This window comes from Anomalospiza imberbis, chromosome 7 (genome assembly GCF_031753505.1).
Source record: "Anomalospiza imberbis isolate Cuckoo-Finch-1a 21T00152 chromosome 7, ASM3175350v1, whole genome shotgun sequence".
Lineage (NCBI taxonomy): Eukaryota > Metazoa > Chordata > Aves > Passeriformes > Viduidae > Anomalospiza > Anomalospiza imberbis.
Genome location: NC_089687.1, coordinates 17,499,956 through 17,515,974, shown reverse-complemented (window position 1 = coordinate 17,515,974; position 16,019 = coordinate 17,499,956). Strand labels below are relative to the sequence as shown.

At 35.9% G+C, this 16,019-nt stretch overlaps 2 long non-coding RNA genes across 2 annotated transcripts; one reads left to right on the top strand and one right to left on the bottom strand.

Moving 5' to 3' along the window:
• Positions 1–760: 760 nt before the first annotated feature.
• Positions 761–9,807, top strand: LOC137477602 (uncharacterized). Its single transcript, XR_011001084.1, has 3 exons — positions 761–1,064; positions 2,894–3,100; positions 9,666–9,807. It is a non-coding gene; the product is annotated as an uncharacterized lncRNA (long non-coding RNA).
• Positions 4,922–16,019, bottom strand: LOC137477603 (uncharacterized). The gene is made up of 3 exons (XR_011001085.1): positions 15,631–16,019; positions 11,259–11,419; positions 4,922–6,461 (listed from the first exon to the last, which is right to left on the bottom strand). It is a non-coding gene; the product is annotated as an uncharacterized lncRNA (long non-coding RNA).

The following is a 16,019-nucleotide window of genomic DNA, read 5'->3' as shown; positions in this document are numbered from 1 at the left end:
TGAGATCCATATTGATAAAATATAAAATGGAAAGAAAAATGGGAAATGGGTCAATCTTGAACTCTATTAAATGGAAAGAGCTTTAAAATTTTAGAACACTAGATGTATTTTGACAGGTAAATGTAGTTAAACATATCAATAGTGAAAAGTCCACTGTGTAGACTTCCAAAAAGATTAGCAAACAAAATAAACAATAACCTTATTTTCCTCTTAATTTCTTTTGTTTTTAGCCAAACTTACTTTTTCTTGCATCCTGAGTTAGTAGTTTTGAATGCTTAGAGATGGTCAAGCTGTAGTCAGTTTGCATTTAAGTTGTAGAGTGCACTGTGAGTCTGATAATAAATTATTTAAATGAAAATGGCTTCCATTTCCAGGAGATCTTAGGAATCTGGTGAATATAAACTTACACAGGAGCATTTTAAAATCTCTATTTATTCACATCAAAGGCTTTGAAAACATTGACTAAGAGTCAAAATGTTGATTCTCTGTCCTTCTATATCTATTCTATTAATGGTTTACTAAGCAGTGTAAAGGAAGGGATTTCCTTTTTTAGAGCCCACTCAAACACATCAGAATATCTTCCTGAAAGCAATACACATTCACTTTCAAACAGAGAATATTTCTCTTAGAAGTTACTTTAATAATTGTCCTAGTAATTACCGAGCTTTTAGGAAAACATATTCAAATAATCTCCAGGGTTCACACAGTCTTTTTAACAAGGATACCTGGATGCCTCCTTATTTTTAAATACTTTTATTTTACTAAGAGGAAATAGAGCCTCACAGAAACATTTGGCTTCATTGGCTGCAGAGTGCCAAGTGCACTTCTGTCAAATCCAAGCCAACATCTTAAAAGGCCAGGACAAAGCTGCAATGCTAGTGTGAGGAAGCACAGCAACACAGCCACTCTCCTCACATTCTACGTTGTGTGCCCTGTTGGTAAACTTTAGGTATGAGGGGCTGCATCTTACTCACCCATGCCACACCATCTTTCTCCTCCTGAAGGCAGGGGTTATCCTAAGCAATGTCCTGCTCTGTAGAGGCAAAAGAGCTTTTGACACAAAGGTGACAGACAAACCTCACAGTAAATACACGAGGTACATATAAAGGAATTAACTCAGCCTGCTTCTTGTCTCCATAGCATTTCTTTTTCAGTAATAACAGGAGGAGGACTGAGATCCATGCCTACAGTGTTGCTTTCTGTTCTGCCATGCTATTCAGAAATAACAATTTCCCAACAAAATATTAGATGGCAAAGTCCTGGTACAGCTAACTTTATATCATCCCTCCTTCATTCTTAAAATACAATAAAATAGAGCAAGCTTGTTATGAACTATCAGAACGTGCATGGCTGCAGAACCTCTGCTCGGGTACTTCTGTGCTCAGAGGCCCAGGGCAGTTGGAGTTAGAACAGTCCCAGGCAATAAAAACATAAACTTCCACCAGGAGAACAATTTCTGTCTTCTAGAGGACTGTTGTCATCAAAAGCACACAACACGTTCAACTTCATTGCTGAATAAAAGTGATGTCTAATCAGTTTTGCATGTATTGCACAAATTTACATGATCTCTGGCAAATCTTAGGGCTTTCTGTTCACTTTATCATCATACATCTCATGACATATAAAACATACATTATTTGAATTAGTGCCCTATGGAGAGTCACTCACAGGCTGCTTTAGATTAAAACCCAAACATTTGGAGTTTACACCTGTATGCATGTTTTTATTTTTGTTTTCAAGGCTACATGCAGTTAATTCTATATTAGTTATAACCAAGACCACTGAATGATTATTCATTATCTTCCAGAACTAGTCAAATAAAAAGTTTCTATTGTTATAATCAGTAATTATACACCACATCAATCACCAAGCAAACTATTCAACATTTGTCCCTATTCATAAATTTTCCGTACATAATAATTACCAAACAAAAAAAGGATCAAGATCTGTACTGAAAATCTCAGATAAATAATACATAAATATTTATTAACCAATTCTACTACCTGTCATGTCTCCAAGCAGATCTTAAGTATTCCCCTAACTCTTTTCCTAAGCAAATTAATATCTGATTACACACTTTTTTGTGTGTGTATGCCAGGGTAACATGATTTTAACCTCACTTTCTTACCTGTGGTCAGGCACCAGTTCAGAGCAAATGATGTCTAGTCACAAGTCTTTATCGTCATCCAAATAAAGTTTCTCCAACCATGACCAAAGAGTATTTTTTGTTCTTTCCTTAGTTCTCTTCCAGCTTCATTCAGATTAAAAATACTGTTGTCTATATACCTTGTAAGGTAAAGCAGAATGGCAGAAAATGCCCAATCTGTTTAATTAGTTTCTGTCTGATGAGTTATTCACTTTCTCTGCTCAAAAGTATTTAAATGTGTTTTCTTGTAAATAGGTATCTTATATGCTGATCTTTAAAAGAATATCCTAAAATCTATTTCCAAGTCTAAGACAATCAGGGCTGGGTCGAGTTAGTTAGCTCAGGATATTTCCAACTCCTAATCTTGGCAGCATCGCTTTGCCCTATTGGAGTGATACAGGCAGAAAGGCTTCATCATTTCCCATAAATACATAGGTATTTTTATTCCTTCTAAAAGAATATGAAACCTTCTTTTTTAAGTAATTGGGAAAAGAAACAAGTGTTTCTAGTTCTAACACTTGCCCTTAGCAGCTACAGCAACTCAGAGAAACAGGAGGAATAAAAGTGTCTAAGTGATTAGACATTTCCTGTTTCTGAAATGCAGCAGAGGGGACTCTCTGCTGGGCTGGTAATAGCAGGGTTCCCCCAGTGCCTTACTCAGATTTCTTTCATCGTTATTTTAAGCATACATAATTTGGGGTTCCTGCTAAAAAAGAAAGTTTTGTCCTCTACCAATTCTTTTTCTAGGTTGATTTCAACCTGAACTGTGAGTACATGAACACTTGCTCTGGCATACGGGAGTAGGCGGCACAGGAGCAAAACGAGAAGACAGAGATGGGAAAGGATGGACTTTTTGGAAACATATATAATTAGTGCCAGCTTCTGAAGGTGTGATGTTAAAGTCAGCACTCCAAGACAGTGGTGCTCTGGAATCATCTCTCTTAGAACTACTAGGTAAGATGTAAACAAACTCAATAACTGAGATTTATTTAGCTATCACAATAAAGAAATACCTCTGGTGATTTATGTAGAATAAGGCACTTAAGTCCTGTTAGTAATTCCAAAATCTGATGGCCATGCAAAAAGTCTAAACTTGTTTTGCCTTAATCAAAAACTGGATATTATGATGAGACTGTTCTAATGATCTAAGTGAAATCACTTGTAGAATCATATAATCATTAAGTTTGAAAAAACCTGTGAGATCTTTGAGGCCAAACAACACAGAAACTGCTGTGTTTCAGTGTCAATACAGTCACAGATTTCTATCTTCTGATGCTTTATAGGGGGAGTGTATTCCTATGTATTTTAGTCCACCAACTTGTTTTAGTGTTTTTCTTAAGGTCAACATGAGCTTTCATGTGGTCATATTTCCCAAGTTTTATTTTTCAATAAAAATTAAAGAATTTAGCCAGATATCTGAATAACACAAAATGGTACAGCCCAGATGAAATCAGCACATTTCTGATCTTTTATTCCAGAGACAGATGCACTTTATAAAAATATTCTTTAAGTATCTTGTGACACTTAGGGATGTAACTAAAAAAGAAATAGATTTTCCATCAAATTGAGGGGCCATAGAAGAGAAAAAAGCATGAATAATACTTATAATCCCTTCATATCCTTAATTGGTCACAATTTTCAATTAATGTTTTTATTCTTGGATGTTTCAGTGATATTTACACCACTGAATAACACTGAATTGCTCAGAACTTATGCCAAGCTGATACAAAATGTCATTAATTTGCTTACCTGACTATGTACATGAGGTTCCTTCTGGCAATTTTTATTCTTTTTTTTTTCCCCATAATCTTTGCATGTATTCAGGGAATTAACTTTTTGTCAATTGTTATCCATTGTTTCTAGGCTTCCTCTGTGGGAAACAGTCAAGTTTAGATTTCACTTACTCAATTGCCTCATTTTGTGATCAAAGTTGAAGCTTATTTATTTTGCCTATATTTTTAACCTAAAGCTAGCTAATATTTAACTCTACAGGTCAGGTAAAACTTTCCTTTTTAATGTTGTCTCACTATGACAAAGTTCAGATGATAATTAGGGAATAGGCATTTATAAGGAGTGTCATATTTATAGTCCACTTTGCAATTTACATAGTATTTTCATAATGGTTGGCATGATTTAACTGGCAGCTCTTTGTGAACTCATAGTTACCTGACTGAAATTGAGTATTTGATTCGTTTCTTTAAAAATAAAGCATGATTGATGCCACAGAATATTTTCATAGATACAATGCTACTCTTTATCTAAAAATGTGTAACCATGCCTTTCCAAATTTTTGCCTATTTAAATACCAAATTATTTCTTTATTCGGCAATAAATTTTAAACAAGAAAAATAACTATTTTCTAGTTTTCTCTATGATAATGTGAATCAAGAACCAAAGCAGTACTAACATAAAGAGAAGAAATTTGGGTCATACATAAATATACAGCAACAAGTATCTGAAAAATTTAATTTATGTTCATCCAAGTAAATAGTAGAAATAATCTGGCTATCCCTATCAGCTTTCTGGGGTTTTTTTTTTCCATTGGCAGTTTATACAACGAAAATAATGACATTTAATCAAAAATGTACACACCCTATAGAGCCACACCCTTTTTCTTGCTGCCATTTCACAGAATCACAGAATATGCTGACTTTGAAGGGACCCCCATGGATCATTGATTTGTACTCCCTGTCCTGCACAGCACCATTCCCAACACTGACACCATGTGCCTGAGAGCATTGTCCAGTGCTTCCTGAACTCTGTCAGGCTTGGTGCTGCGGCCACTTCCCTGGGGAGCTGTTCCAGTGTCCAGCCACGCTCTGGGTGAAGAACCTGAGCCTGTTCTAGGCAAGATATCAGAAATAGTGTAGCCATCAGGACTACGGCAGTGACTGTCCCTCTGTACTCAGAACTGGTGAGGCCACACCTTCAATCCTCTGCCAGTTTTAGGCCCCTCTCTCCTAGAAAGACACTGAGATGCTGGAGCTTGTCCAGAAAAAGTCAACAAAGCTGGTGAAGAGTCTGGAGCACAAGCCTCATGAGGTACAGCTGAGAGAGCTGGAATTGTTAAGCCTGCAAAAAAATATAGACTTGAGGGGCCTCATTGTTCTCTGCAACTCCCTGGAAGGAGGTTGTACCAAGGTGGGGGTCAGCCTCTTCTCCTGGGTAACCAACGATAGGAAAAGAGGAAATGGACACAAGTTGCTCCAGAAGAGGTTACAATTCGATATTGGGAAAAATTTCTTCACTGAAGAAATTGTCAGGCATTGGAATGGGCTGGCAAGGGATGTAGCTGAGTCACCATCCCTGGTGGCATTTAAAGGACATGTGGTCGTACCACTTAAAGACATGATTTAGGGGTGAACTTGGCAGGTTAACATCTGGACTCCATAATCTTAAAGGATTTTGTTTCCAAACTAAACAATTCTATGATTTTAAGATTAATTTAAAATCAAATTCTTCACTTATGCTATTTATTCATTCCTATTTCTTTCTAATGCCTTTGGTTGGTGACTAACTAAATTGGCAATGGCCTTGCTTTAAAGTGTAGGTCTTAAGTACTTCATTTCAAAGTGCTAAATTATCACTGCTTGGTTTCTTTTCAGATTCCTGGGTACGTGCCTCTTAAAAATGTAAACACCCAGCAGACATGATGTAAACATGCAAAGATTTTATTCAACACACTGTTTGGGATTCCTCTCACATTAGCAAGGACAATGCAGATAACTACCAGCTCCAGGTGTTTAGATCTATTAAAATTTGTAACACATATGCAGGAAAACTATGTCTCTCTTTAAATAAACATTTTCTATTAGAGATTTCTTACCCAGACTTGCATAACACATTTATTTCCCTGGGTCATTTTCCATTTTACAGCAAATAGGTTATAGACAGAACATAGCAATCTGACAGCAGCTTTTCCCTCCATCGATAGCATTTCTATTTAAAGATGAGGATTCAAAATCAGTATTGAAGGTACATGCTCCCTTTTCTAAAGGGAGTCAGTTTACCTGTACATAATTCATCACTTCTGTTAGTTTAGTAAGACTAGGTTTAAAAATCAAGGAAAACCTGGCACTAAGTATTTTAATTTAAATGGCCATTGGTCTGCAGGTATGAGTCCATATCTTCACCTAAAGCCAGCCCTATTCTCTGACCATATTACTTGTCTACAGGAATGCTGTTGGCTCCAGCACTGCTGGTTTAACTGGTATCCAAAGAGAGGGTCATCCCCACTGTACCTTGAGAATACAAGGATCTTCCACTACATTATTACATTCCACTTTCTTATTCTCCCATTTTGTCCTTGTGTTCTCTAATTTAAAAAAAAAAAAAAAAAAGAGCTCAGTAAACTGGTTAACAGGTATGGCCACATAGATAACAGTACGACAACAAATTAATCAAGCATGAGCTAGTATCAAATTCAGAAAATGAAGGGAACTTTTACAAGAAAGTAAATTTTCATCCAGTGAAATTAAAGAAAGAGTATATGAATCCCAAAAAGCTACCATCACACCTGGCTAATGCTATTATGCAGTTTTCTGCTGCTTCTCAGTGTGAGAATAAAGAAACCTACTACAGTTACTAACTTGTGAAATGGACGCTTACCATAAAATACATATAAAGTGCAATAACTATCATAAAATATGCTGGAGTGCAACTTAATTTCCCTGATAAAACTTCATATTCTACTTCCTGACATTCTTGACTGATTGATTTAAACAATGCAGCCTTCACACTATTTTAAGAGTTAAGCTTAAATGAATAGCCTGGCAGAGTCATGATCCCTGGCCTTCAGTACCTGCCACAGACCTTCCTGGATGATTTCTGATGAACACAGCCCAGAGTAAACACACTCTTGCAGATTGTTTGTTCCTGTGATCATAATTATAGGTACACTGTCTTTCAAGGATTAACTACTGTGTAACTTGCAGATTTTTTTTCTTTCATAACACAGTTAGCTTGGAAGCAAATACAAATATGAAAGTGACATTGTGATCACAGGGACATTGAAGAGCCTTGTGATTCTAGGTCCAAAAGTTGGCAGTATTTTCACAAAAAATACTGTCCTTGAGGCTGACATCTGTATCTAATTATAAGGTTAATAGGTTGGGCTATGAAGGTAGGAGACCACCCCTGCTCCCAATAGCTTACCTATTTCTTTAAAACATTTGTTAAAAGAAAATATCGCAATAGCAGCAAGTGGAACTTATACCTAATTTTTAAGAAAAAAATTTTTAAATAATTTTCAAGTCCTATTACACATTTTAGTGAGCCTTTTACTGGATTCTTTCACTTTTTCCTCCATCTCACTTTAAAGACAGAACTAGAATTCCCTTTGAAGTTTTAATTTTAAAGCTAGAAATGGAATTCAAATGGATTTTGCTTCATTTGCTCAAAACTTAACAAACAGGTATCTAACCCTGGCTACAAAAACCCTGGATAAAACAATCTGGTGCTTAACCTTTAAAAGGCAAAGTTTTTAGAAACTGGGCTGGATATCAGAAATCTCACTTTGTGTAAACTTAGCTGCCTAATTACAGCTGTAGACTGAAAGAAAACATTTTTGCTATCTTTTTATTAACTTGTGTATGCATATGTATAAACCAGTTAATTTCTAATCCCATGGCACCTTTTTTCCCATCAGAGTATCAGGAAACAACTGTTCCCCTTTATGACTCTAATTCTGTGCTATATGGCAGTACTGACTTCAGTGGAATAACCCTTCATTCAGAGAATTCTCTGGAGAGAATGAGTAGAGTATAATTAGATCCCTTAAAATTATTAGAAGTGGGAGAATAAAAACAAGTCTTAAAGTAGCTGTGTTTCCATATTGAAATACTTTAGTAGCAGTAGGTTGCAGGGAAGTTTATTGTCATGTGCTGCCTATGTTTTAGGCATGAGTCTGCTAAAAATGCATATTTGCTAGGGATGTTGTTACTAGGGAAGTGTAAGTTACTAATATATATAAATATATATATATATATATATAAAACAGGATAGTGTTTTAATAAAAAGAATGAGAAAAAATTGGTATCAAAAAATAATGTAAGTACCTCCAATCTAAAACACAGTCTGCAAAATGTTTCATGAACACAAGCTGGAACTGTGCCTCTTAGAATCTGACTGATGCATCAACCAGTGGGAAGAGGGGGAGAGGAGGGACACTCGTCCATGGAAAGTTAAGAGTTCTGGAGAGATCTATAATAGACTAAGACCCCCTAAAAAAAGTATCTATTTCTTCTTCTTTTATAAAACTTCAAGCCCTATAATTTTCTTTTGTTTTACTGAATCACCCTCACAGCAATTTGCCTAATTGAAACAAAGGAAAAAAATCTTCCTTAAAAACTGCATCCCTAGCTACCTTTCAGAAATTTCCTACTGTTGAAGAATATCCTAGGTATACACATCTGTATCCCAGCTATCCAAACAAATAGGAAACACAGCAACTATGCAGAGACATTATATAGCATAGAGAGCAAACTGAAGGTAAAATAAATTGGCTAGCAGTTGTTAAAGATAGCAGATGTCAGGAAAGTCTTTTAATCACTAAACACAGAAGTGATTGATAATTTGTTATTTATCCAGAAATGTAAAGTTTTAAAAACTAATAAGGTGTAAAATACAATTATTGACATAATTGATTATATATAATGCTAGACATTTTTAATTCTATATATATTTTAGGCAAAAATAATTATTATTTTTCCCCATAATCTAACTTCCTCTTGGCTTGAACTAGATGTGCTTTTAGATAGTGATTGTCACATTTCACTATAATGCTCCCATCCTTCCTGAGGTATTTTCACATAGGAAAAGCAGATGGCATTATAGCCAGGGCTCTGCTACCAGATTATCATATGCTATGACCTGTCATCACAGGCCCCCAGCTGGGTAATAATTAGCCTTGACTCCATGCTTCTCAGAAGGCTGATCAATCGCTTTATTATACTATACTAATTAAGAAACCCATTGCCCTTACAGCCAGTCTGATACAGGTGGACCCAATTGGTCCTTCAATCCAAACACCATCACCACTGGCCAATCAAGAAAACACCCTTTGCTAAACAGATCTCCACAACACATTCCACATGTTCACAATAACAGGTGCAGCAAGTGAAGATAAGAATTGTTTATCATTCTTTTCTCTGATCTTCTCACAGCCTTCCCCAGGACAATGCCTGGGAAAGTTGTGCCTTTCTCTCTGTGGCCAGAGAGCTGCTGCCACAATGATCTGTCTCAAGTGTGAACTATTTTGGAAGGATTTCAATGCTCTATAGTTTCTTAGATTCATAAATTGATAAAGTGTTCCAAGACCCACAGCTGTTCAAATTCTTGTGGATTAAAAATACATGCAATCTTTTGGGCTTATCATGTATGTTCTGCCTACTGGTACCTACTGGCTTGTCTGAAATTGACTCGTAAATGTGTGTGTGTTCAAGCAGCAGCAGGTGTAATTCTATTTATATTAAACAGAATATTGATAATTCTTGTTTTCCATTTCCTTTTTTACTTTCAGGAATTCTTTCTGGCAGTAAAATGTTCACTTAGATCAACAGGAGAGACTAAAACATTCAAAACAGAATCCTGAGGTTATTCATGTCTAAAGCAAATGACACAAATGGGACACCAATTTCAGAATCTTCTGGGTGACAAAATGTGGATCCCAAGTTAGTTTATGAGAATTTAGATGAATAAATTCTTCTCTTATAACTATTTATTCTTTTGAACATGACTATTACAATCCAAATTAGTCTGACATGCACACTTTGGCTAATGCTTATCCACACACCCATTTCCTTTGAGCATTGGCTGGTGCACCTGCCTTCACTACTTCTCATGGAAACTGAACAAGAAATAAGTTTGTTTATGGTCTTTTTTTAGAATTCATCATGAGCAGTACATATTTTTTTAACTCTTAGAGAGGAAAGCCAAGTAAAACTGTAGAAAGCAGACAGTTTTCAGTTATTCAAGGTAATAAGATCTGCCTGATACTTGTCATCTGCACGGTGATTCTACTACTCCCTTACAGATCACATTTCATGTACTAACATTTAAACAAAATTAAATCAATCCCCTTGAGTCTTTACTTCTATAGCAGTTATTCAAATTACCCTGTTCACCTGACTACTGAAAAGGCAAACATGTCAGTGCTGAGGATAGAGAGACACAATAAAGAATAAGAGGGAAATCTGGTAACCAAGCAATGTAGTCATGAGCTTCCATCTGTGAGAAGGATCAGCAAAGTTCCTGTGCTATGCCAGCACAGGGGAGCAGTGGAAAAAATTAAAATCTTATCCCTGAACTTAAAGATAGAATTATAGAACTGGAAGTACTTTATGGCAGATTAACAAATATTACTAGAAGACATCGAACTCTCATGAGAGAAAAGCAGTGCTGATGCAAAGGAGCTCTGAGAGTCGGGGGAAATGCTGCTTCGGTCTAGATAGTTAAGAAAGAAGAACAAAGAGTACAAGCAAATGCTCTGGATTTATATTTAATGTTCCATCTGAAAAGGTTTCAGATATCACAGACAAGTATCCTGCTAGAATACATGTGTATGTGTGATGTCTTTTAAAATGTAAATCAATAATGTATCACTTATGGAACATCTCAAGCCTAAGGAATGCTATTCATTCCATTGAGGATTTCAGCTAATGGTAGAAATGGAACCACATGCTTCAGGGAGCCCTATGAGGCCAGCACATAGATATTATAGAGAGAAAGAAGTGGCATGATTAAAACCTCATCTGCATATTCTGGATAATCAGAAACCAAGTCTCAGTATGTCTGAAAATACCAAACATACCATCATGGTATGGTATCATGTACCACATGATAATATGGTTGTGAGCAGCCTCAGAAGGTCCAATGTCCTGCCTAAAACAGTGTCAGGAAAACTGTGAGACCAGGTGATTTAGGGCTTTATGTAGCTCAGTCTTGAGGATGTCTAAGGAAGGGGAATGCATGGCTTTGGGCAATCATTGCGGCTCTGTGAGTTTAGCAGAGAAAGGACTATTGAAGCACTAAATGAGATTATTGTTTTGTCCTGAACTGAAGATTTATTTTGTACCCCTTGCCTCAAAGGATGTATAGCCCTATATTGGGTTACTTGACAAGGTCTGGAAATTGATATTCATTGTCAGGTGAATCACAGCAGTCTTGAGTTTTCAGGTGACAGTATGATGAAATCACTATTTGAGATTATGACAAATTCTCCCCCAGTACAGTCCTCTGACTTGGAATGTTCACTTCCCAAAATGTCAGTATTTCCTGGGAAAAAAAAAAATTTCCTAAGAAAAATTAAAAATGTCTTTAGGAAATATTTTCTCTCAATATTCAATATGACTTTATCAATTTTATTTTTCATGATAAATTGGAATAAAAACAGGCCTATGTTTTCAGCAGTACAGTTCTGTGTCTGAATCTGCCCATGGACCTGTCAGGATGTGAAAGTCTGGAGGCAAGATTGGATAGGCAGTCATCTGAGTAGTGCATTATTGTCCTAACCCAAAACAAAAACATGGTGGATTTAAAATCTTAGATGTGCTTTCTTTCAAGATGTTGACATAGCATATGAGGAACATGAGTAAAAGAATATTTATCTAGCTCAAACAGCATAAAAATTAATATATGTCTATACTGATTTTTTTCAAGTGTTGTGAAATCAGACTTTCAAAATCACCTGTGAGCAGCCTGAATACTGAGATAAAGCACAGTTTCTGAGTGATTGCTTTGGGTGCTACAGCATGTACAGAGGAAGTTCTTCAAAAAGCATATCTGAATAGTTTGGCTATTATATTGTGAAAATAAGTATAAAGTATAAAAATAGTTTAAATTATAATCACCAACCAAATTAGTATCTCTACTGTGATCTAATATGCACCTATCTTAAAAGGATGATAAAAATTAAAATGCAAAATAAATGAGTGTGTTATGATGAGATTATCTTGCTATTTCTGAATATGCATTTTAGCATAGTAGTGGTTTTATTACTCTTTACTGGCAGAAAAGTTAACTTTCACCTGAAATTATTATTCATCCTGCCAAATAAATTTAACTGTATGGAAGACAAGTGCTAGAAAAAGTAGACTGAAAATATATCTTATTTGTATTGCAACCAAATAGATATAATTGTAGAGATCGGAAATACAGGAGAGATTCTTTAAATAAATTCTATCTTAGGCAGCAGCAGACTTTCATAAAACAACATATGTCATTTTATTATCTCTCTCTGTCATCACAGATCATGAGCAAAACTCTCACTTGTCAAATACCTGCCGTTCATATTGGCTTCAGTAGGGTTATTGAATACAGTATTTAGCACTGATGAAAATCTCCCCATTCATTTGCAGCTGTATTGATATAACTCTGGAGATGTTAGCTCCAGACAGGCACCTGGGTTTGTATATTTAGCCTATAGTACATGTATTTTACCTGCACAGACAGCAGATCAGCTCTCATTACTTTTGAGGAGGAAAATGTTGTTTCAGGATATGAGCATCTCTTCAAATGAATATGGACAAATGCCAATTTTTGTCATATAATTAGACATGACCTCATGCTATGGGATTATAAAAGAAGAGTGGAAATATTGGAAAACAAATATGCAAACTGGAAATTTGCAGATTATTTTTGACAGCAATGTGAACAAAAGCACTGATAAGTACACTGTCAGGAAGAATTAGTCTATACAATTCTGGACTCTATACAGTTACAGAGAAATATTATTACTGTGAGAATAATACTGAAAAAATAAATGTGGAAAAATACAGTTGTAGGGAGAAAATATACATGGCAGGTGGAGAAAGCTTCGCCTACAGAACTGAGTGTTAGAATATGCTAATAATAAAATCGTTAATGACTAAGTGAGCACAGTGTAGAAAACTGCAGTTACCTTATTTAGATGAAGTGACTGTGTAAAATATGTTAACAGGATGCAGAAAGAGCAAGGAAGGTATGAAACTCTAAAAATTAACATAGAAACACAATGTACTACTACTGAGATATTTAGGAAAATTAAATTCACCTTCATCAAGACCCTATGGAGTCATTGACACTAAAGTCTCATACTATTTTGGTGGGGTTTATTTCTTATGAATGAAATAGGAATTTATTTGCTCTACTGTGTTCTGGGACATATATCCAAATTTCACAAGCTTACTTCATTCAGACTGAGGTCTACAAGGTCTTTGGGGATATACAACAAGCATCCTTAGGAATAGCAAAAACATTCTCAAGCTGGAATAAACATTTAAAATTGTATTTAAAGTTGATGGAAGTTATTCCCCCCCAAACTGCTTCAATTTATATTTCATTTTGGCTCTAAAGTTCTGTGCATGTTATAATTTCTGGCCAGTTTCAGGTCAGTTTCTGGTCCATTTGTACTTCCATCACCCTGTTCCTTCTATCCCTCTGCTTTTGAGGCTGAAAAGTACAAACAACTGACATAACTAGTAGATATAGTAGTAATATTGATAGTAGTCAAGCAGTGAAGACAGAAATCTGAAACCACTAGGAAACATGACACAAAGGGCAAAAGGGAACAAAATTTATCCAAAATCATAACATATCAGATCAGCCCAAGGAAAGGGAACAAAATGAACCCCATATTTATCTATTAAAATAATTTTTTAAAAATCTTAGATTATTTGTACTACGAGGATACCGGTGTTCAAAAAGAACTACTTATATGCTTCAAAATGGTATTTTATTGATCTTAATGTTTATCTGTGCTGGAAAGACATTTGCATATGATTACTCTTTGAGAGCATATCCAATCTGATACTGTCCAAAGGAGATAAAAGGCCTCACTGCCTCCTGGTCAGTCTCAAGAAAAATGTTACCGTGAACCAAGTTCAGAGCAGCTGCTGTCCTTTTTCTCCCCTACAGCTGCTCAGCATTGCCACACTGCCAGTTGCTGCAGGGCAGAGGAAAGGAAAAGAGGAGTTCTGGCTATCTACTGCTTGCTAAATTAGCTATGGAAATATCATCCAAGCAGGAATGCAGCTCCTGTACCCTGATCTGAGGAAAAAGGCTGAAGAGTAGAAATAATCCTCATCTTTTGAGCTCTCTGAAGTTAGCCCCACCAGTAGAGAGGGGTATCTACAAAACTGGATTTATGTTATAATGGAAGACAGATTATGTTATAATGGAAGACAGCATATATTTTTCTTCAATTACATTGCCCTGTGGTACAGAAATAATCACAATTATATGGAGCAGGGTACTTGATTTGTACACCATTAAAATTCTTCTATATATGGTAGGAGGAAACAAATAAATTAATAGAAGTATGCTTCATGTCTTGCCTAATTAAAATCAACGTTCTTTCTGGACAGACAGCTGTCAGAATCATAGAGTCACAGCACTGTAATCCAGCTAGAAAATCTTGCAGAGGAACAGCACAGGCTGGGATCATTCCTGATGCTCTAAATTGGCCAAAGAAGGTCAGCAGAGAATAGCCTGAAGCGCCCATTCCAGGCCAAGATCCCAGGGAAACACAGCGTGCATCTAAATGCTGTAAACCCCCAAGGCAAGAGCCCACACCAAAACTGTGGCTTCATACGAGGGAATGAAGCCCTGTGGTGAGACAGAGAGATATTGAAAGAGTCTCTCAGAGGAAGAAGTGCAAGCCTCTGTGCTTGAATAATTTAAATCCTAAATGAATAATACAAATGCAAATATACTAAAGGGAACTATCCACTGGCAGGGCATTGAGTAAATGGATATATTGATGGTTTTTGTAATTCTCTTTTCATACCTGTACCTGCTAATTCTAAAATGATCCTAAGTCATGAGGTTCTGAATCCCTAGGCATTCTAATATAGCACATAATAATAGCAATGGATACTGTAGAATAACTAACAACTTTTTTTGAATCCTTACAGAAAAAACAAATGTTTTCCCATATGATGTTACCTTTAATAGACTAGGAAATTCAGCACACAGAAGTTCTGCCTTATGGATTTTGCACTTATAATGCAAATTCTTGTAATCAAATTACTGTCTCTCAGAATGAATTATATGTAAAATATACATTGAATGAAATCCAAAATATAACTTTTTTATTACCAATTAAACTAGCTGCAAAATTAAATAGAAATTTTAATCACTTTTTAGACTGTAATTTCATGCAGTCCAATATGCAGACACAATGATGACGTATGCCTTAAGGCCAAATATAATAATTGCCTCTGTGTAATCTCATTGACATTAGTGTTAGTGGTCTTGCCAGGAATAGGAGACTTTATTTTAGATGGAAAAAGTAAAACACAAAATAACCATAATCAGACCTAATTCAAGGTGAATTTTGTAACACCAATAATGAAGCATTCCCATTTTTCTGTGTAGGTAGCTGTGTAGACCATGTGGCTTTAGGATTAAGACTGACCTGGTGTCTGAGGCATCAGCACACTGCAAGCAAAGACAAAGTACTGCTTGAAGGAACCAGTTCTGGCAGCAGTAATTGCCACCACACTCACCCAGAGCCTTTCTCAGTAGCATCAGCAGAGATTTGCTATTTGGATTTTCATGATGTTCAAGTACTTGATTTCTATCTTCTCCAATAGAAGTAATTTGGCAGTCTGTTGTCCCCAGCAGCTGCATACTTTTCCTGAGCCTGAAGTACAGACAGTCATAATTTAAATGATGATCATTATTATTGTGAAGGACTAAAACAAAATCTTGAGCTATAACATGAAGTTCTGGAAAGACATAAAAGAGATGAGAAAGCAAGACTGATATAAGCTAAAGGTGATGATAAGAGACATCAACCTGTCAGGGAATCACAGAGGCCATCTTAGCCTAAAATGGGATTCAAAATAAAGTTTCAGTATTGCTCTTGATAGCTCTGAAGACAATTCCAGCCTTA